This window comes from Molothrus ater, chromosome 4, assembly GCF_012460135.2.
Source record: "Molothrus ater isolate BHLD 08-10-18 breed brown headed cowbird chromosome 4, BPBGC_Mater_1.1, whole genome shotgun sequence".
NCBI classification, from domain to species: domain Eukaryota; kingdom Metazoa; phylum Chordata; class Aves; order Passeriformes; family Icteridae; genus Molothrus; species Molothrus ater.
The window spans coordinates 50617516-50640489 of NC_050481.2; the positions used below are offsets into that span (position 1 = coordinate 50617516).

Here is a 22974-nt window from a genome sequence, read left to right on the forward strand (position 1 = left end):
AGCAATTATGCAGAATGTGCAGAGAAATGGGTTAGGCTGGGAGAAAAGGAATGGTCAAGCTCTGTCTTGCCAAGTTTGTTTTTTTATTGAAACCATGGCCAAATCCCCCACAAATTTCAGAGAAAAAATTGTGCAAGTGGGATGATATCATAAATCTACCAACTGAAGGTAAAGAATTTCCTTAAGAACATGGAGGACATTGGATCTAATGGATGAGGTGGCAGAAGTAATTGTCCTGCTGGAAAAACTGGTCAGATATTGTCAAGCTGCAAAATGCAGATGCAAGTGTGAAGTCACTTGGATATTTTAGGATTTTTCTTAAATAAGGATAATCTAATTTTTTCTTTTACTGATCTTTCAAATGACTCTTTTACATTTATATTCTGTAAGTCACTGTTTACAACATTGGTGACTAATATTGAAACAGCAATTATTTATCATTTATTACTGTGGATGTTTCATATTCTGTTTTAAGCAGTTGTGAATATTCTGCAAGAAGGCAGTAGCAATGGTAATTTTCTCTATTACTACTGTAATTACCTATTTCCAACCACAGAGGCAGTGCTTGAAATGATCAGCTCTGTCAGGAAGAAAATGCTAATGTTTTCTTCTTTTAATCCCTTTTCTGTCTCCTGTTCTTATGTTTTATAATCTAATTAAACAAGTTTTAATTTTATTTTTTTAAATGTAAGTTTTCATATTAAAAAAAAAAAAATCTGTAACAGTAATTATATTCCCTGAAGTTCATTATAGTGAACAGTAGCATTTCTCCTTGAAGATGGTTTGTGACTGGAAAGTGTAAATGGCAGTCTGTGCAATTACAGCATGTAGGCTTCACCCTTTAATTTCTATTAAGTGCTGAAAGGAAAGCCACATATTCTTCGTATCCCTTAAAATATGGTTTCTAGAAAGAATATGCTATGTTTGAAGAAATAGTTTACCATTGGATTTTTTTCTGGTATATAGTACATGAGTATTATATCCAGTTATATATTCAGAATTCTGCATTTTCTTAACTGTCGAAGTAGATATTACATTAGAAACCTGCTTTTCTGTGGGCTTGCTACAAGAGATGGACACCAAAGGACTTTATCTGTCATACCTCCTGCTCTTTCTGCCCATCTGTGAGAAAGCAGATCTGAGATCTTTAAGACCCCTCTTTCACTAACATCAGCTCAATGCTACGTTCAGACTGAGAAAACCTCCTCAGAAACCAGGTAGCAGTGTGTCCCCTTAGTCCTCTTCAGCTCAGGAACCACAGGCACTGTGCTGGTTGCATAACATTCCTGCTAGGGGTAGGAAGAGAGAAAAGCCAGTCATCCAGTCATATCCATCATGTCCTCATGTCTGCTCGTGCCTTCATCAGCAGTGGGACAAACAGGGTGTGGATGGACAGATGCATGTCTTGTAGACAGGCTTTCAGCAGTCCGTTGCAGCTATCAAAGCTGTCCTTCTGTTTGGGACACTCCAAATGTTTCCCCCTGTACAGATATTATGTGATGTAAGGGAAAGTAATTTCATGCTCTGTTTAACCCCCAAGGCTCATTCTCTTCCACTGTGTTGCTGATTGTAAAATTGCAATACCTGTTCAGTCTCTTACTATTTTCCCAGTGTGGTTAAGATTTCCTACAAGTTTGAAATAATTTAGGAGGGAACCAACAGACAAAATGTGAATATTCCCATTTGTTTGTGCATGTGCATAGGGATGAAATGGAAACATTGCTTCCTTAGGAAGATGGTGGAAAAAAAGAAAGTGTTTCATTTGTGTAATGGAAGACATGGTAACTATTTAGTTACTACTTTCAGTGAAGTATTGCTTTTTGCTTGGTTAAAGTTATTAGATTTGTTTTGTGAATTATCCTAGAAGCTATGTAGAAAGCAAGGCTATTACCGTTGTTAAGCAACAGGACTTTGGCCAAGATATTTTTACAGTGACTGATTAGTAAGCCTGACTGCAATATATCTTTCTATTACTTTAATTAAATGGAAAGGTAACATCCTCTAATGGATTATGGCATAGTGCATAGTGCTGCCTACCACTAAATGGACTGGTTGTGCCTTGAATTTGCACACAATGCTAAGAGATGAAGAAAGGACACACAGTAATCGATTTTGGCTCTTCTGAAACCTTTTAGTGATTGATCTGGGTTCTGGTTCAGCCTGGTTCAGTAATGTGGACACACTACAGCACTGAAATAAAGCACCTTTACTGACTTGAGCAATGTCTGAGGAGCTCAGGGTGCAGGCAAAGTTCAATTCCATCCACCCATGTAAGCAGATTCTGAAGCTCCTCAGAAGAGAACCTGGGTGAGTTACAAGCAGTATGGGTAGCAACCATGAATAGCCAGTGAGACAAGCTGACTATCCTAAGGGGTCCAAGATCTTGCTTTTCTTCTCAGACACACTAGTCAGGGTTAAAAATTGAGACCTCTACTGATCTTTCAAATAACTGATCAAAGCTCACTTTTTACTTTTAGCCCCAAATTGCCACAATATGTAGAAGATGTATCTTCTCTGACTGAAGTAAACCTCACATCTTCTGTCAGGAGAGTGACCTGACCCAAGAAAGTTGAACTGTCCTGTCTGGACAGTACCTTTTGCAACAAATAATATGATATTTCAGAGATAGGGAACATGATGCTGAAGCCTAGTGATCATCCCAAATTCCAGAGACAGATAGACCTGGAGAAAGGATTCTGATCCTTTCTCCAACTTAACATGAGGAAAACCAACAGTGTCTGATCTCTGCTATGACTGCACACTAAGCATTGGTGACATTCATGAACAGCTTTCAGACCACAGCTTCAGCTTGAGAGACATCTGTCAAAACTATGCTTCAAGAAGCTAAATTTCTTATTGGATACCTAGATCTGATGGGTGACATTTCAGTACCCCTGAGGAAAAGGTCAGCTTTTGTTTTTTCACTGCCTATAGCAGACTCTGGCAAGTTCTGGTAAGGAAGAAGCAATCAATGGCAAGCTGACTGAGCTGGCACCACCTGCCTTGCTGTGGGTGGCATCAAGCCCTTCTAGAAAGGCCTTTTAGAATAAAGCAGTCAGTTTATTAAAGCATATATTAATGACCTGCAATTTGAGAAATGCTGGATTGTTCTTAAGTTTTAATTGCTTTCTGTTGTTTTTCTCCCCAAGTTCTTTTATGAATTATTGTAGCACTAACCAAATCTTTTGCACTCTAACTGGGAGAGGAATTTATAATTAATGCATTGTATTCCATAGCAACCAAAACATTTCTAGACACAAATGAGACCAGAGCTAATGACACCATCCAAAAATACAATGGTTCTGAGTCTTCACTGAAGGTGAATACTGTGACAGATTTTATTTATGAATGCATAAACAACAACAAGAAAAAAAGATTACAAGTCTGTCAGATAAAATTATTATCCAAAAGATGAAAAGAGTTCTCAAATAATTCTAGTGTCTGATTTTTAGCTTTTCTACCTTTACCATGTTTTTTTTAATGTTTACCAAGTAGAGAGTATTAATCCCTAGGCTATCCTTTGACATTTCTATACACGTTTGCCCCATGCTATCAGAAGGATCACTGTTCGTTGTTTCACAGTTTTCACTCTGCTGTATCTGGTGCTTCATGCTCTCTCTGCTTATAGCATGTCAGCCTTTTCTCATTGAGAAGTGAAATTGTAAAACTGAATGTTCCAGAATAATTTATAACATGTTCTTGATTTTAATAGGACTCCCAGCCTTTAATATGATAATTTTATATTTTTACACTTCTGATATGGTTTGAACTTGAGCTTGTTTTCTTACTAAGGGAAGAGATATGCTGGAACATTAATTTACAGATCTGGAGATGTTATAATGTAGAAACCAAATCTAGAGATGCTAAAAGGAGTATCCTGATCTAGTTTGGCTAGTACACATAAAATTTGTGAAATAGACAATGGAGTTTCTTAGACCTTGGCAGAAAGTTCACCAAAATACTTATTATAAAAAAGTGAAATCTCTCTTTTAATACAGTCACTTAAGACACAACCATCAAAATAATAGCTAACAGTATTATAAGTAACTCTGTAGGGCTTAGTTGAATTTGGAATTTCATAACTTAATGCACCATGTAAGTGCATATCATGTCTTAGTCTAAATAAAAAAAATGGAATAGAAACAGCGATATATAATGCCTGTCATGAGATTTCAGCATGGAAAGCTGAGACATGTCCACAAATAAACTTTTTTAGATAATTAAGGAATTTGGAGAGTTCTCCAGAAGAAAATAAGTATGGAAATAAACTAGTAGTGCTTGTTCTCTCTGCTAGTGAATACAGACAGCAGATGTCACTGGGGTCTGCTGTATGGTCTCCCACACAGTTAAATTATTAGAAATTTAACATGGTCCTGGACTTAATGTAGTTCCAGGCTCTGAGTACCAATATTTGCATGAACTACTCAAGTGCAAATGGGAGCTTTGCCCTTTGGGGTGATGTAGCGTTGGATGGATGGGGAGCTGGTTAGCAGGAGGTGCTGTGTTTCATGTATCCCAGTAATACTTCCTCTGCTGTTTTTAATTTACAGAACTAAGATGAATGATACATGGGTCCAGATGACCTTTACTGTAACTGGCAAGGATGTCTTCTTTCTTGCCTTGATTGTTTCTTTTTAAAGGAAACCTTACTAATAGTTCGTGTAGGTAGTTTCACTTCAGGAGTGAGGCGGTAGCAGGAGTGGTAGTCAGAGGCCTTGAGGTCCCTGGTGACATGGAAGCCACAGTAGCATGTAGGTGCATGCAGGGTAAATGGTGTCTGTGGAGCCCACAAGGCAGCTGTGACAGTCTCTCCATGGTCTAGTCCCCTGGGGGTGGCACAAATATTGTTTTCATTTCTGTTTCCGTTCATGAAGTAGCCCTGGCATAAGAAGGATGTTCTTTGTCTGTGTCTCTCTCTCTTCCGTTTGTAGATCAAGAGAGTAGGGATGATATTTAGTGATTATACTGTTGTAGCAAAGCATCTTGAGATTGACAGATGTTATGGAGGACTGATATTAATGTCAAGAGGCGGTTACTGCTACAGCTGTAAATCTGGATAAAAAGTGTCACATTGAGCAATTCTGACAAAACAGCATCTTTCTAAAGAAAACTGAACCATCTTGTGGGCCTGCATCGCTTCTAACACCATTTTTGACAGGGATGTGTCAAAATGAATTGTTTCACATTTTGTTTAACTTCTGTTATATCAAAATATTTCATATGAAATCATTCTTTTTTCATATCTTTTTTCTTTTGACTGCTTCTGGGTAAATTGCACCTGTGAGCTCTCCTTTATTCTGTCCTGTGGGTTCTCCTACTGGGGGAATCTTTCTAACCCAGATAGGTGACTTGATAGCACTGCTTGTCCTCAGTCTGAATAGTGGTAAAAGAGGGCTTTTTACTCTTTCTTTGTATTTTTTAAGAGAAGAAACAATCTCTAGGTATCAGTCCTTGATATATTCAAATACTTCTGTGTGTATTCCCACAAATCTTCCGTCTCAGTATGGAGCTCTCTCACGTGTTTGAAATCCTCTGACTGTGAAAGTGCAACATGGTTAAGGTTAAAGGACACCTTCATCCAGGAGGCCTGGGCATGTGAGTAGTTACAGAGACATGGAATGGCCTCTTTTAAATAGATGTACTGTTTATTCACCCCAAAGTACACAGGATGCAAACAGCCAGGGGATCACCTACTGCAACACTTATTTGAGATCTGCAGTCTTGAGAAATGGCCTTAGCTCATTGCCACACCATTGCAATGGTCTCTGTCTAACTTGGCACCAAGAGACAGACTTTCCTCTTCCTGTGACTCTTCCTTCCTGCTGCATGTTCCCCTCTGCTTTCCTCCAGGCTGAGTTCCTTACAGATCAGTGGCCTTTCTAACCTTGAGAAATGGACTGGTGAAAGAGATTTGTTACTGACTGATTCACCAATTATTTCCCCTGACGAGTTCTAGTATTCTGACTGAAGATATCCTAATGATGACATTAGTTTGTTTTTGCTCATTATGGCTAGCAGATCCCTTTGATTTAACTTCACAGAGCCAACCAAAATAACGTCAAATAGGTAACAACAGATACATCAAAGCCTCACACATAAAATAAGGAGGAAAAAATAGCTTTCAAAATAGGATCAGCATATCATATTGGTGAGGGTTAATAAGAAAATATTTTCGCACCTCAAATAAATTAATGAAATTAGATTTCAGAAAAGCTATGTAAAATGAGGACTTGATATGCAACAAAGCATTTGTGATAGAGTTTTAGTTTTGGTTTTATGCCATCTTAGTTTTTGTTATCTTCCCTTTCCATTTCTATCCAATGAAATCATCTAAATCTGCATCAGAAATTGGGATTCTACAGTGGTCAGAGATAGAAATACAGAGGAAATTCAAGAACTACAGTGTAATTCTACTTGCTTAGCTGTGTCCCCACTCTATTGTTACAGTAGCCATTAAGAAATGCAGGAAAATGATGAAAACATAGGAGTAGTTTCAAATCAATAATTTCTTCTTATAGTTCTCTGGTCTCTTTTATTGGACAGAGCTATTGCCAAGTATATATTTGGTATATCTAAGTTTGAAAAAAAGTATTTAAAGAAAGGGAGAATTGAAGAATGGGATATGATATAATATCTTATATCTTTCTTTAATAAGGACAGCTAGACAGAGTTTACAGGGTGTATAGTACTATGTCTGAGTAATAAAATATGCACTCCAGTGACATGAGAAAATTACTTGGAAGCTGCAGAAAGTTGAAACTAGCAGAATAATTATTAAAAAAGTAAGGACCAGAAGAAACAGATGACAGTAGATAAAGGAAGCTCTGAGGTAGGGACAGTGGCTGTACATTGTTCCTGAAGGTATTGTTTTGAACAGATAATTTTTAATATTTTGTTTAATTTTGTAGATATGAAAGCAATGGAAAAGAGCTTTAAAACCCGCATATGGACTGTTTCCAAGGCACCCTTCATTGTTGGCTTCTGGTCCAGCTCCATGTACTTACAATTTCAAGTAAATGCCTGTAAAGTCTATTGTATGATACAGTAGGAAATAATCCCCCTGGTAATCACAGTTCTGAAAGCCTCTTGGAGATTTATTGCAGAAAATATTTCTTTTCATGATGCTTCAAATACTTCATCTTCTGACAAATTGATCAAAGCACCTATCCCCATTATCAATCAATGCCATGTTTGTTTAGCTAAACTCTATTCCTGTTCCTATCACACGCTAGACGCCAAATGATGGATCCAGGCTACTCAGGAGTAGGCTGTAATAGTTGTGTAATGCTGTTAGAGATCAAAAAAACCATTAAATGATTTATTTTGTTAAGTAGGTATTTCATTGCTGTGATTTCTTTGATGTTTATGTCTATTTTTCCTGTGGCAAATCCATAGTTAAGTAGTATGCAGAAACACTTTGTAGCTGGAAAAAGATAGAAATCCTTCCTGCTTTACTCCAGATTGTAGGGCAAATAAAACAGTTGATAGTTTTCTGAAATGACAAAGATCCTAATTCTTAGATGTAGTCCTAGTATCCTATTTTTTAGGAAGAAAGAAAAATCTTTCCAGTGATGTATGACAGAGCTCAGTAACTATAGAAGATACTGCTGTGAGGAATTGTCTGCTTACAATGTCAGATTAATTTTCCCCTATACCTTTCAAAAAGGAATGTAATTTCGGCATTCGGATTGCCGAACCACAACTTAAAGTCTAACTTCTCTGGTAGCCAACACATCCTGTAGGTATTTAAAATCATTCAGTGAACTGCTGAAATAAGATTCTAATCAGGCTAACACATATTTTGTATGCCACAATTCAGGGAAATATTTCCATAGGTTTATGTTTTTAATTACAGTACAAAAAGTAAATAAATGTTATTTAATTTTTAGTATTGATTGAACCGAAGTACCAAAAATTTACCTTTAATGAAAAGTTTTTATTTAGTTTCATTAAGACTCCATAGACAGTAATGTGTGGTGTATTTTTAAAATATAATGTTAGATACTGATTCTTCCATTCTGCACTTTTTGTCAGTCAAGAATTGATAAGTAATAATAGTTTTCAAATTATCACAGCCATAATTTTATTGTGTGATTTCCTATCAGATGACCTAATGCTGTGCTCTATTTTATTTTATTGCTGTTATCTAGTAATTTCACTCATCTATATACCAGAAATAAATGTGTATATATTTTTAATCAGTCTGACATGAAAGGCAAATAAAAGATATGCTTATATTTATTTGTGTAAAAAGCTGCAGCTCATTGGCATCTCATTCACTTATCTGTGTCATCTTATGATCCACTGGTACTGGACACTGCACTGCTACATGAAGTGGGAATGAAAACTGTCTTATGCTCCATAGACAAATGAGTCTTAATCTGCTGATGTTATATGCAAGCTTTTACCTGGTGCCCAAAAAGGCACCTCAAAATTGAAGGATGTAGGATTCAAGTTCAGTGTACTCACTATATAGGTTAATGCTGGACAATAAAGAAAATATCCCAGATGTTACTGCCAGCAAGATTTGGCAGAAAGTAGGGCAGCAAGGAAGGCAAAATGACCACAAATTTTTCAAGACTGAGATCATTCTTTATCGCTTTATTCTATAATGGATATTGAAACTAGGTTTTCACAGTGAATAAAGTTCTTAAAAGCCTGAAAACCTAAGAATAGTCTCCATGTTTCCTAATAGACATATGCCTTAAAATTAAACTCATTTGCATTAGATATTGCTGAAAGAGGATGCTCTTTAGTTTTGGGAACTCTGAACCCAGGGGATATCAGACGGACAAATTTAGCCCAATGACTCTTTTTTTTTTCAGGCACGTGTATGTCTGTACTGGAAGTTAGATGGGATAGCCTAAAGCTGAAAGTTTAGTTTTCCCCTTTTAACAGTTGATAGGCAAAGGAAACAAAAAATTATGACTCCATGAAAATTAATCAAAAATCAGTCAGTATGTTTTAAGTTTCCTTTATAAAAGGAAATGGCAGGTTGAAATAGCATAATTTTCTAAATTGCTTCCCAGAATTTCTGCTAGTAGGTATTGCACTGCAGTACAAACAGTTGTTTCTGTTCCTATAGAAGCACCTGGTGGACCTGAACAAGTATGGCCATGTTTTGTTAGGTGCCCTGTGAATACTGAAAGAGGAAAAAGTATCCTTGGTCTCAGTCTTAAGTCTGAATTGTGTCAACTGTTTGAGCAGTAAATTTTCTGTGAATATTGATACGAAAGGGATGAAAGATGCAGGCCCAGAAATCCTCTAGTGCCACGTTTCTGTTCTTATCAGAACAGAAAGCTTCCAATTTCACTAATTTTTTTATTTCTTCTTTTGTATGTGTGTATGCACACATACACATACTGCAAATAGAGAAATTGAACAGTAAAATTGAAATGTCATGTGTATTCCTACTTCCATGTTTCTGTTTTTTTTTCTTGCAGGTGTGTATTTAACTGTAGATGAAAAACAATAAAGAGCAAGCATGAAGTACAAAAACTTTTCGCTTTTACCTGTGCATACAGAAAAATTATATTTCTTGTTCTGGAGCCGCCAAAATACTCTGAATTTCTTCTTTCAGTGGGCTGTGACACTGAGAAGACAACACTCAGAATAGCATGTGAAAGTGTCTTCCAAGACAGCAGTGGTGTTGGACACTTGCACTCTTGGGAAAAACAATTGAATGTAAGAACTGAAAAAGTGATGTACAGAAAACAGAAATGAAAGTTGATTTTAGGTTTCTTTCCCTGAGCATCATGCTGGTCTTTTCCAATGTTTTCTATCTTATATATAACAAATATCTTTAATAAAACTAATCTTTTTTCCCCCTTTGAGGTTTTGTAAAAGTAGAAAGTAAATTCTTGAAGTTCTTGGTGTCTTATTTTTTATTTTCAGCCTGTATCTTATGCAATTCATCTCATTTTTGTGGCTTTTTTATGCCATGTGTAGCAGCATGAGAATGACATTAGTAAACAAGAATGCTTACTCATGGTTTTGGGACTCCTGAGACATTTCTTCTTCAAGATGAGTTGAATAGCCAAGAGCTAGAAAGATGAGAATTGTAAACTTAAACTTTTTGAAAGTATGTAGGAAATTTTTACTAGGTTACTGTTACTAAAATAGTAATAATAGTAAAAAATCAGAGCAAGTTAGAATAGTCTCTCTTTTAAGTGTCACTGTTTTACAATATATGATTAAAATAAGAGTTATTAGATACAATGGCAAAAATCATAATGAACAAGCAAGTTCTGAAATGCTTTGCCAAGTTGTAATCAAACTGAGCACATACAAAAGGGTAAGTATGTAAACAAACTCCCTTTTCATTAAGGATGATTGATTTACATAATTGTCAACTATCAAGGGAATGAATAACTGTCAATCTTGGGCAGAACAGCTAGTTCACTGGAAATTCTGATAATAAAAGTATTTAAAGGTTGGATATTTGGGTGATAATATCAATGAACATTTCTATCCATAAGAATTGGTATTTTTCTTCCCTGAATTTATACTTTAAATCCACGTTTTTTTTACACTTAGGGCATCACTTTCTGCAAGGACTGAAATATAACAACAGTGATAGAACACATTCTGTCAAATGTGTTGAAAAAAGGTTATGGTGAGCCTATGGCAAATAGACTTTAGTAGAGCACTGAAGCAAAAACGAGGAGAAATGTGTTCTCTTTCTTGTTTTCCTTGCAGTATGATATCATAGTATCACAGAATGTTTTGGGTCAGGATGGGCCTTAGTAAAGACCATCTAGTTCCAGCCTCTCTACAGTGGACAGAGACAACTTGGATCAGGCTGTGTTGCTCAGAGCCCCATCTCGCCTGGCTTTGAACACTTCCACGGATGGGACATTGATGGTTTCTCTGGACAACCTGTTTCAGTGCCTCACCACCCCCACAGGTAAAGAATTTCTCCCTAACATCCTACCTAAACCTACTCTCTTTCAGTTAAAACCATTAGCCCTTGTCCTTTCACTACATGCCCTTGTAAAAATTCCCTCTCCAGCTGTGTGACAGTGTTCACAGGGGTCTTAGGATGAGGAAAGAGACGAGAATGTTGAGTCCATGTTTCAGAAGGCTTGATTTATTATTTTATGATATATATTGTATTAAAACTATTAAGAATAGAAGAAAGGATTTCATCAGAAGGCTAGCTAAGAATAGAAAAGAAGGAATGATAACAAAAGCTGGTGTCTCGGACAGAGAGTCTGAGCCAGCTGACTGTGATTGGCGATTAATTAGAAACAACCACATGAGACCAATCACAGATGCACCTCTTGCATTTTACAGAGGCAGATAATTATTGTTTACATTTTGTTCCTGAGCTTCTCAGGAGAAAAAAATCCTAAGGAGAGGATTTTTCAGAAAATATCATGGCTATACAACTGTCTTGTAGAGCCCCTTTAAATATTGGAAGGTTCTATAAGGTTTCCTTGGAGCCTTCTCTTCTCCAAGCTGAACAACTCCATCTTTCTCAGCCTGTCTTCATGAGACATGTGCTCCATCCCTCTGATCATCTTTGTTGCCTCCTCTGGAGTCACTCCAGCAGGTCCATATTCTTCCTGTGCTGAAGATCCTGGAGTGGGACACAATAATCCAGGTGGGGAGTCAAGAGAGCCGAGTAGAGGGGGAGGAAAATCTCCCTTGATCTGCCATAATATTACCTACTTGATAAAAGCCATGAGATAGTTTTTTATTTATGACTGCTCATAGTTTTTTATGAGCTAAGACTGGGCTAGGTCATATTCTCCAGTTTATAAAATTAAAGTAGGCTAAACTGTAAAGGGATATAGTTTGTATAGTTTCAAAGAAGTGGACTGCTATTCTCCATTGTTCAACAAGGTCTGGGGGGGGAAATGATCTGTCACAGACAACTTCCTTCAGGCCCCATCAATAGTACACGAATGAGATTTTTAAAGCTGCCATCTTTTCAACATCTATTGAAAAAAGCAAGGGCGTATGAAGCTAGGGTCAGAGGGACCTTGCCTGTCTACTTGCAGATAATACAAATCAACTTTAATAATTATATGATTATATCAGGGCAGTATTTATGTATTACACTGCTTATCATACTATTTCTGGTAAATGAGAAAAGACTGAACTTCAGGGACTGCTCTCAAAGGGACTGTCATCAGTGTCTAAATATACTTAGCTCCAGAAGGAAGGGTGGAACTGTTGCAGCCTACTTAAATTTAGGCTTTTAAGTTTAAAAACTTCAGGTGCAGCAGACAGTCTGACAGGAAGCCTTGTTTTTCTGCTTGTATGATTTTGCTGTGAACAGAGCTTAATCAGGATAGCACTCCAGTTTTGGAGCACATCCTAGCTCTTGCTTGAGTTCACACAACTGTATTACTTGTGTTAGGCAAGAGCTAAAGCACAGGAATCAAAATTTTTGCAAGTCAAAACATTTATGTATGGTTCCAAGCCATTTTACTAACCCTTTTGGATTTCAATCAAGCTATTTTGTAGTTATAAGGAATTTCAAAGAAGTAAGAGTAAATTAGAAAAGGAAAAAAATATGCCTGTAGCCTGTACTGTCTTGAGAAAACTTACAACTGTTTAATTGAGGTATAAGATCCCAATGTAATATTTTTAAAAAGTCTGATAAAAGTGAAATAAATCAGAAGAGAGGTGCAATTCCCATTCTTTGTCTGGGTCCTTTCTGAGATGTCTGACAGTTGCAATGATACTGAGAATTATGTTTTATTATTCCACTGAAGCCTAAGCCACAGATCAGTCTTTGGTTGGCTTATGTATGTTTAAATCATAACAAAAAGATTCAGTGGGCAGCTCTAGTGAAATCCTTATTCAGCAAACTGCCGATGTTCACAAATGACTTATAAATATTGCAAATTGTACTCAGCAGAAATCATGGCTGTAAGAATAGTGTGGGATTCCTGCAATTTTTTATGGGACTTGCAAATAAGTCATAGACAGATATAAGCAATAAAAATAATCACAGAATCCCAGAACGAGCTGGGTGGGAAGGGACCACAAGGATCCTTGAGACCAATTCCAGGCCCTGCACAACACAATCTCCAAGAGTCACACAGGTGTCCAGGGATATTGTCCAAACACTTCTTGAACTCTCTCAGGTGCTGTGAATACTTCCCTGGAGAGCCTACTCCAGTGCCCAAACACCCTATGAGTGAAGAACCTTCTCCTAAGATCCAATCTAAACCTCCCCTACACAGGGGAGGCTATTCCCTGGGGTCTTCTTGCTGGTCACCATAAAGAAAAGATCAGTGTCTGCTCCTCCCCTCATGAGGGAGTTGTAGACTGCAGTGAGGTCTCCCCTCAGTCTCCTTGTCACCAGGCTGAATAAACCAAGTGCCCTTGGCCACTCCTCATATGGATTCCCCTCAAGGCCCTTCATCACCTTTGTGGTATGCAAAACCCTCCTTTGGATTTTCTCTAATAGCTTAATGTCCTCTTACACTGTGGTGTCCAAAACTGCCTCCAGCACTCGTGATGAGGCTGCCTCAGCCCAGAGCAGAGTGGGACAATCCCCTCCCTTGCCCGGCTGGCCATGCTGTGTCTGATGCTCCCCAGGATGGGGAGCTGCTGCCTCATGTTTCCCATGACCCCCAGGATCTCATTTCCATGGCACTGCTTTCCAGAATCTGATTTCCCAGTCTGCACATACATCCAGGGTTACCCCATTCCTGATGCAGAATCCAGCATTTTCCTTTGTTGAACTTCATATGGTTGGTGATTTGTTGAGGTCTCTCTGAAAGGCCTCTCTGCTTTTGAGGGAATCAAGAGCTCCTCGCAGTTTTGTATCACCTGTAAAATTGCTCAGTATTCCATCTGGTCTTGCTACATCACTAATGAAGATGTTGAAGAGGACAGGGCCAAGGATGGAGCCCTTGTGGAGCCTAGAGACAAGTCACCACTCTGATGTCACCCCATTCTCTATAACCCTTTGTACCTGACCTGTCAGCCAGTTGCTCACCCACCCCATGATGTTTTTATTCAGATGTGTGCTGGACATTTTGTCCAGAATGATCCTCTGAGAGACTGTATCAAAAGCTTTGTTGAATTCTTAACAGATTACCTCTTATTACTGGTTTCCCTTGATAACTAGGTGGGTTACCTTATTGTAAAAGGAAATCAGGTTTGCTAAGCTGGGATTTCCTCTCATGAGGCTGTGCTGGCTGTGACTAATGACTGTGTTGTTCTTCAGGTGTTTTTCAATACCTCCCAGAATAAAAATCCAAGATTATAACTAGATGGAAATAAGATAACTAGGCTCAAAAGAATTGGGCAAGAAATCTGAGCTTTCAAGTGTTTACCCCAGGAGTGGATTCTGTGCTCAGAATGTCTTCTGGTTATAGCTCCAGTTTTACACCTCTTGTCAGGCACCTACACAAACATGACCCCTGGGAGCAGCCCTGTGTGTTTCCTCCTGGCCAGATGTACATTAGTCCAGTCCCTGTGGCCTGTTTGTGCACTCTCTTGAGGCTTGGAAACCCTCTTCAAGGATCAGACATGGAGCATTTAGGGTTCTCATCACCGGTCTTGAAGGCAATTGTGTCCTTCCTGGAAGGTAGCTCTAACTGCTGGGTGGTACTGTGGAATTAATGCATATGTCGTGTATACGACACAAAGTATTGCTTTCCTTCTCATCTGTTCTAGCTTGTAAAGTAGGAAGACAACATTGCACATATTCCTTCTCAATAAAAGAGAATGGAGGAGTCTTTTTAGCTTAAAAACAGCACTGACCTTCAGCTGACAGAAAAAAATGTACACATGTCAGCATATTTATGTGCATGTACAAGAGTGTATGTAATCTTTTGTGGTATTTATACTTTAAAAATAGCCTATATGTTTTGTAATTCAAGAGCAATTAAAATATTTTGAAAATAATAGTATGATAGCTGGTATCATAGCTAATCATATTACAGAGACAAGAACAGAGACTGTTCTTGTCTCTGTAATAACAGTACCAGTTAAATTGCTATGATGAGGAAAGCAATTCATAAATATTGCAGTAGCAGATGTGACTTAGGAAGTGCTTTGCAGTTCCAAGGCTATCACTTTGATTGATTGTAGTGACAGTGAAGTTGCTGGAGGTTATATTTTTAAATTAGACTTGAATTTAAAATAGAATACTAGCTCCCTCTTTTGCGTCAGAATCTGTTATTTATCTCTGATACAAAAGAGAACATGATCTGAAAAAGCAGACATTACTTAGACTTAAATCCATGATTTTTAAGAGTAGTCTACCTAGAAATAGTTCACAATAATTGACTTTATTGAATTTATAATGCTCCAGATAATATATCCTGAGGAACAGAGTGAAGCATTTATAGAACCATGACGTAAAAGGGTGTATGTAGTGGTTTCTATTTGTATATCTGAGCAGCTCTGCTCTTCCCATTGTATCAGCAGGCCATGCCAAAGTGTCATCATGCATCATGAACTGATTTCCAAAGACCTCCTTTTCCTGAGGCAGAATCCTTGTTCTAGTGCAGGGGCAGGAATGTGATGAGTATCTACCTCATTTATACTTGTACTTCTACTGTGGGTAACCACCCAGAGCACAGCAACTTCTCTTCATTGAGATTATAAACAAATTGTTGCATTATAAACAATTTGTTGTAATCTCTTTTGGATTTCATAGGGTCCTTTGATGCAAAAAATATGCAAAAAATTGATGATTTGATATTTTCTTCAATATTCAATCACGTCAGTTTCCTTTATATCACCTTTTTTCCTCCAGTCTCTCAATCTGCAGAAAAACATTTTTCTGGGTACATACTAATCTACACATATGGAGTTTCTTTCAAATAATTTATAGCTAATTTGATGCTGCTTTGTCATCTGAAATTTATAATGTCCATCTCATGTTTTTTTGTTTGATTCGTATTTCCTGTGGGTAAGGCAACTTAATGGTAAAATAGAGGAGTCACGAAAGTGGTATGCAAAACTTTAGATCCTGCATACTAAAGATAAAAAGAATATATTTCAGTTTCTTAGCAACACCTGCATAATGATTCAAAAAATACATACCCATTTTGGAAGAGATTCTAAGGCCTATTAGCATAGCACATTGATAAACCTTTCTTAGAACATACATATTCTATATGCTGGTCTTTTAGGAATATGTATCAATCCTGTTGACCTGCACCTAGGAGTGGGTGCTTTTAATTACAGATGGCTGTTCTTGAAAGCCTATTTTCTAGTAAATGCCAGAAACTCTGCCTCCTCAACATAAATAAGACATATTTTGATCTAAATAATAAAAGATCTGCAGATCAAAATAAAATTTTGACATTGCTAATTGAAATTGTTGCCTCTTCATATTAAATTCATGTGAATTTTGTGTCCTACTGTTATGAATGAGCATCGAATTCTGGAAATGACTCAAAATCAGCTGCAGTAACTACTATGCCAGAGGGTCATGCTGCCATCCAGAAGGACCTTTAACAGGCTGGGGAAATGAGCTGTCAGGAACTTAATGAAGTACGACAAAGTGCAGTCCTGCACCTGGGAAGGAACAACCCCAGGTCCCCGTACATGCTAGAGACCAAGCAGCTGGGAAGTAGCTTTGAGAAGGAACTTAGAGATCCTGGTGGTCTCCAAGCTGAACATGAGCCACCAATCTGCACTTGGAGCAAAGAATGTTAGTGGTTCATTTGAAGTGCTGCCAGTAAGTCAAGGGAGGTGACCATTCCCCTCTGCTTAGAGCTTTGGTAAGGCCACAACTGGAGTGGTGGGCTCTCTGGTACTAGAGAGACATGGACATACTGGAGAGAATTCAGCAGAGGGCCACAAAGATGGTGAATGGCCTAGAGTATTAGGAGAGGCTGAGACAGCAGGCAATGCTTAGCTTAGAAAACCTGGGGTGCTCTCAGCAGTATGTACAAGTTCCTGAAGAGAGGGTGCATGAGGGATTGAGCCAGGCTCCTTTCAGGTGTGCTAGTAAGCAAACAAGAGGCAGTGAATGCCAGCTGAAACAGAGAAGGCTCAAGATGAATATCAGGCAAGACTTTTTCACTGTAGGGTGACTGGTCACTGGCATGGGTTCTCCAAAGAAGTGTGGAATCTCTGTCCTTGGAGATATTAAAGAGCTGCCTGGACATGGTCTTCAGCAACATGTTCTAAATGGGTCTGCTTGAGCAGGGGGTTTGGGCAACGTGACCTTTGGAGGTCTGCTTCAATTTTCACCATTCTGTGACTCTATGACCTCTCACTTCTCATTCTTCTAATTTTATATCAGCTTTCATGCTTTGGTATGCAGGAAGCAAAAACAGCCAGAGAGACTGCTGCAGGACTATATGCACAGTAATCTCAAAAAATTGTATTATTTTTGCTAATTTTAGCATTTTAAAACATTTTAAATTTTAACAATTTTAAATAGTTGAGAAAAACTTTGCTTTAATATAGGAAACATCTCAGAAAAGTAGAGTTTAATACATACTTTGATTTTATCTGTGGAATTTAGCCTGGCATTTTGTTCCTCTTGAACTGTGAACATTGCATGTATTTTCACACTGCTTTTCTCAACTATTCCTACTAGGCACATAGTGATTTAATCAAATCTTACAGCTGTAGCTGAAAAGTGTTCTGAATAATAATAAGGCTTTTATACTGAATATGACTTCATTTAGAAAATATTACTGATGCAAGATGACAGATTCATTAAACTGCCTAATTGATCAATGTGCTTATACTTCAGAAAATTCTATTTTTTAAAGTTAGATGACTTGGTTATCTAATAATATTTTATATACCTTGTTTTGCTTTACAGTTTTGTTTGATGAATAGGTCTTGTGAACCAAAAAATTAAACCACTGATCCAGAATTAGCTTCATAAGACAGGTGAGACTTTCTAGTTTGGTGCTTTTCTCTGTGAGGAAGAGCATGGAGATTTTACATGGAAACACAAGATTTATTCCTTAAAGCAGCTGGTCTTTGCAAGATGTAAAGCATCAAGGATGCTTGTTTTTTTTGTTGAAAAAGACATTATGCTGTCACTATGACCAGTCCACTTGCTTGCCAGTAGCCCTATTTCATTAGTGCAGATAGATGCAACCAAAATAATTCTTTCTTCAATAACTAGACAAGAAAAGAAAAAAGGATAGCTAGACATTAGAGTAAATTTGATCTCTTTGCTATGCATTGAATTTGTTTTAGCCTATTGGTACTTTTTGATTATTAAATCAGCATATTTTTGAAACTACTGCTCTATCCTTTGACTGAGACTGAATAACTGGTTCAGTCTTTCTCATGTTAGTAAAAACAGAGTGTAACCTTGACACACAAGTGTAGTAATTAAAGTTTTTGTTTGAAAGTAAAACATAAACACGACTGCTTTCTATGAGATTCTGTTAAGTTTTTACTTTAGCCTTTACTGTTGAAGAAGGAAATTTTTACTTTAGCCCTTACTGTTGAAGAAGGAAATTTCCAACCAAGTGGGAGTCCCCACTTGGTTTCTAATCTCTAGTTTTGTTGTCTGTAGTAAGGAGTAACTATTTATTCTTTCAATGTCACATCATACACTGATCTCATGTATTGAAGAAAGATTAATCACACTCTCATTCTCGAAGTAAACATTTCTCCCCTAAAATTCTGCTGTGTTTTTTCTAATTATGATCCCATTCCATTATATCAGTTAAATATTTTCGTTCACAACTAAGTCTAATTAATAAAATATCTGTCTACAAAATGAATTGCCTAACAATTCTGTCAGTAGAAAAACTGAAAATATTTGCCATATATGGCTGGGGAATGACATGACCTTGGTCAACAATGTGCTAGAATCAAGACACTAGAAATGGACAATAATAAAATAAAAATATCTGGTGTTCCATGTGTTCACGCTGATTTTAGAGGACATGGGGATAGAATTCGCCTTAAGGAAACAGTGCACAAAAACACTGGAGCTTAGCAAGTTGGCATTTGGAGTTTGTGCTCTATACATAATGAAGCTTCAGTCAGGATCATTTACATTGTACTAAGGAAAAATGTTCTAGGTTCTATGGTTAGTTAATATAATGGTTGATTGCTTATATAGATCATATCTGATCCTGCTTTAGGGAAAATACAGAAAATACAATGTGAAAATCTAATTGCATAAGCAGCTATTTCTGGTAAACACAAGCAGCTACAAGAGAAGTAAGCACTATCCTTTCTTCTAGGCAAGATGCAGAGGAAAATTATGTCACTGGGTACTGCAAATTATATCCCTGGGTGTTGCTCCTGCTCCAGCATTAAGCATAAGATATATGGTGACAAGGCTTCCAGACTGTCAGGCAACATGTGAGTGAAACACCCTGGCAGAACATAGAGGTAAAAGTTGAATTGGATGAAAATGTTCGTTGATTTGCATTATTAAGTCATATCATAATGTTTGTTTTCTTTTTTCCCCAAAGGATTCTATTTTTTTCTCCTGGTTGATATGCATGATTTTTTTAGACTCCTATTAGTATATAGCAGAAGAAAATACAGTCTAAAGAAAATGAGGTGTTTCATGACAGGGTGAAAAAATATTTGTACAAATGTTTAACCAAAGAAAAATGAACCCAATAAAATCAAGAAAAATAATTAGTAGGCTTTTTCAGGAAAATTTCCAGGCAGTGTCTGCAGTTTATTAGTAATTTTGTGACTAAGCTCACATTTTGAATGTCACTCTTTAGTGTCTGAACAATCCTATCAATCATGTTAAGAAAATAGAAATTAAGTAGTTTAAGACATAAACCAATGGAGTTATCAGGTATGGCCACTAAAGGAAAACAACATAAGTACCTGTTTAAATAAAAATCTGCCTCATTATTGTGTAGGACTTTGTGGCTACAAGGATATGGCATACAGTACCCCTGAAATTCTTCTGTGTACCACTTTTTAATGAAAAATGGATAGAAGAGGTGTAATGTGATTATACAGAAATCATATTCATTTTTCAGTATGTGCAAAGTTCTGATGGATGAAGGATGAAAATCAGTTGTTGTAGTCAGTACTTTCAATCTTTCTTCTCTAACATTTAGTGCATGTAAGATGGCAGACACTCTATTTATCCATGCCCTTGGGTTTGTAATAATTACTCTTTTCTGCTATTTTAAGAGATAGCAAGAGATAGTGCAGGTAGATGAGAAGTCAGATACATGGGTTCATTTGTCTCAATGTCCCTTATCAAAATATTAGACCTCTAACCTTTTTGACATTTCAGCTGTAGTATTTAATAAATAATAAATTCATTCTGCAATATAGGTGATTACATTTAAAAGTGTATGGTACCTGAATGTTTCTTTCTGCTTTTCAAATTCTGAAAGTCACACTTTCTGTATCTATTTGTCCAATTGCATCTTATCTTAAAGAGTTGCCTTGGAATTATCTATGTCATCACCATCCTCACATCCTATATTACCTGAAGGAAAATAAGGCTGGCGTTTCTTTCCAGAGTGATGATAGGATTTAATACAGAAATTCAGGAAAGCTAAAATAGTAAAATTTTAAATTCAGAAGCTTATGTGAAATGTGATTTTTATTTATTTGAATATATGTAATTTTTATGAATATAATCCACCCACACCTTGAAGGCAGATGCCGCTGGTATTTTCAGAGATTTCCTTCAAATTGTAATAAACACATCTGTGTACTATTTTTGTCTATGTCAACATCATGAGATACAAAAAGATACATTAATCCTTTTACATGGTAAATTAGGCAATAAGCTAAGGGCATTTTCATTCTCTTATAAACCAGTGAATATTTCTGTTTTGCCCTCCTGATACTGGAAGTTTTCAGAATAGTAGAGGTGTAGAAAGTAATGAGAATGGAGTTGCAGAGATTTGGATGCTTAATTTTATTTAAGTGGACTATGTTTGGGTGTATTTTCAATTTCATATATTTCACTTAGAGAGCTCAGGGGTGTCCATCTTTTCAGCTTTAAAAATAAGGCTCTGTTTCAAAGGTGCGTGGTTGATTCTGACAAGTGGATGCATGTTACAAAACTTGCACTTTCTGCTTCAGAAGGATGATTAAGTGCCTCCTACTTACATACATAGACTGCTCAAGGCAGATTAATTAGCCTAGAAAAGAATTCTAAAAATACTTTTTCTTCTTATCAATTTCCCATGAAAACTAATACATGCTCTGTTTCTTACAATGACTTACTGCTTTGTGGATAGCAAAATACTAAAGAAATGACCAGAGGTACTCTAGTGATTTAGTCCATTATGAAAATATTTAGAAAGGAAAGTGTCTCTTAGTTCATAATTGTGTTTAAAAAAGGCCATTAAATTCTAATATACCTTCTCAAATTTGATGTTATTTTCTCAGCATATTTAACAACCTGTGAACAGTAGAAAATGGAGATGGAATCCCCTCATTACCTACTGCCTTTGGAGGGGGGTTTTCTCTGAACATGTATAATATATCCTGCATTTTGAATTCAATTTAGGAAAAAGAGTTATTGAGATAAAAAATTACATAACTCATATTTTTCTACTTGTGTAGTCTTGGAAAAGATGTTTTTTCTTTTTGAGATTGTTAGAATTAGGTCTTTCTGATAATACTCTGCTAGATAAAGCAGGTTATTGTATCCTCTGAATTATTATTTTTAAAAAATAGATCCCTATACATTAACATTCATTATAAATCATGACTGAAATGGAAAAATATCTACACTAGCAGATCTCAACATTAAATATTCACCCTGGCGCCTATAAAAATTACTGGAGTAATGTCAAGGTAATTTATACCCAGTCTTCCAAGTTTTCTGCAACAACTGACTGGACAAATTACAGCCCTGTTGAGACAGAGACTTGTCTTTCTGATATATAAGTAATGAACAAGGTCTCTTTGGAGGAGTTATACTGTTCTGACTCAATTTCTTGTGCTGTTTATGACACAAATAGTGTAAACTGATTATGCAAGGTTTTCTGTATTGTAGATTTTCTGGATTGGAGCCAAGTGGGAAGTGAAAGGAGAGGAATGAGAGAAGCAGAAACTGTAATCTGCTGGAGGATTTCTGAAGCTGAGTTTCACCAATACATTAGACAACAAACCAATCAATATTCTAGAAATTGGACTGATCATCTTGGTTTCTCTCCCAAAACCTGTGGGAGAGAAATTGTTGCTATATTGCACCTCAATGGGACAGACTTGTTTCTTCTATAGCTAGTAGTCATCTGATCTGATGATCTAAATAGCCCCAAAGCTTATAAAGTCCTCTGCACACTCTTATGTGAAGGAAAATAGCTAGGAAGGACATTGTGTATAACATTATTTGTTACCTCAGGAATAGCCTTTCCTTCTCTTCTCCAAAACTGAGAAGTGGACAGTGCTGAAGTCCAGGGGGCATTGGTACTCTCTCTTGAGTGTGAGGTGCCTGGTTAATTTGTTCTCATATGCTCAGGATGAGAATGATTCATGAATTCATTGGAGTTTCTGCCTGAGAAACTGCCTCTTGCACATATTCACACACACAAGCCAATGTGCACGTGACTGGCTGTAGACCACTGGCTTAACCCTGCACTGCCACAAGCTGTTTCAAAGGAAGTTAACACAGACTTTCTAGAAAAACTTAATGAGAACACCAAATCTGCTCTCTCTAAGATTCAGCAGTTGAGATGGATATTTTCAAATTTTCTTGACTTCGTGGGAAATTGAGTTTAGTTGATATTGGCAACATTTTAAATGCTCTTATTGCTAATAGATAAGTTATAGCTACAAAAAAAACCAGTTACAGATAATAGGGAAATAGATGGCTTTCAAATGTACAAAACCTGATAGCTTTTAAACTATTTTTTATCAAATGGTGCAATTCTTTATTCAAGTAAATAACAGTTCTTAGCTCACCAACTAATGCAAAACTCAGCCATAATAAGTATATTAACCTTCTGCTACAGGATCAATTTTCACATTTGATATTTTCAGTCAGATACTGCAATAAAATTTTAAAAAAAAATTGCCAAATTCTTAATTTACAAATTCTTTTCACTAGCACAGCAATAGCAGAAA

General features: G+C 36.9%; 1 long non-coding RNA gene across 1 annotated transcript in view; it reads left to right on the plus strand.

Moving 5' to 3' along the window:
* Positions 1 to 22974, plus strand: part of LOC118686715 (uncharacterized) — a 97540-nt gene that overhangs the window by 73893 nt on the left and 673 nt on the right. Inside the window, exons 6-9 of the long non-coding RNA XR_004980219.2 lie at positions 9581 to 9684; positions 10699 to 10906; positions 17762 to 17832; positions 19152 to 19302. This is a non-coding gene — a long non-coding RNA (uncharacterized LOC118686715). The remainder of the gene's footprint in view (positions 1 to 9580; positions 9685 to 10698; positions 10907 to 17761; positions 17833 to 19151; positions 19303 to 22974) is intronic.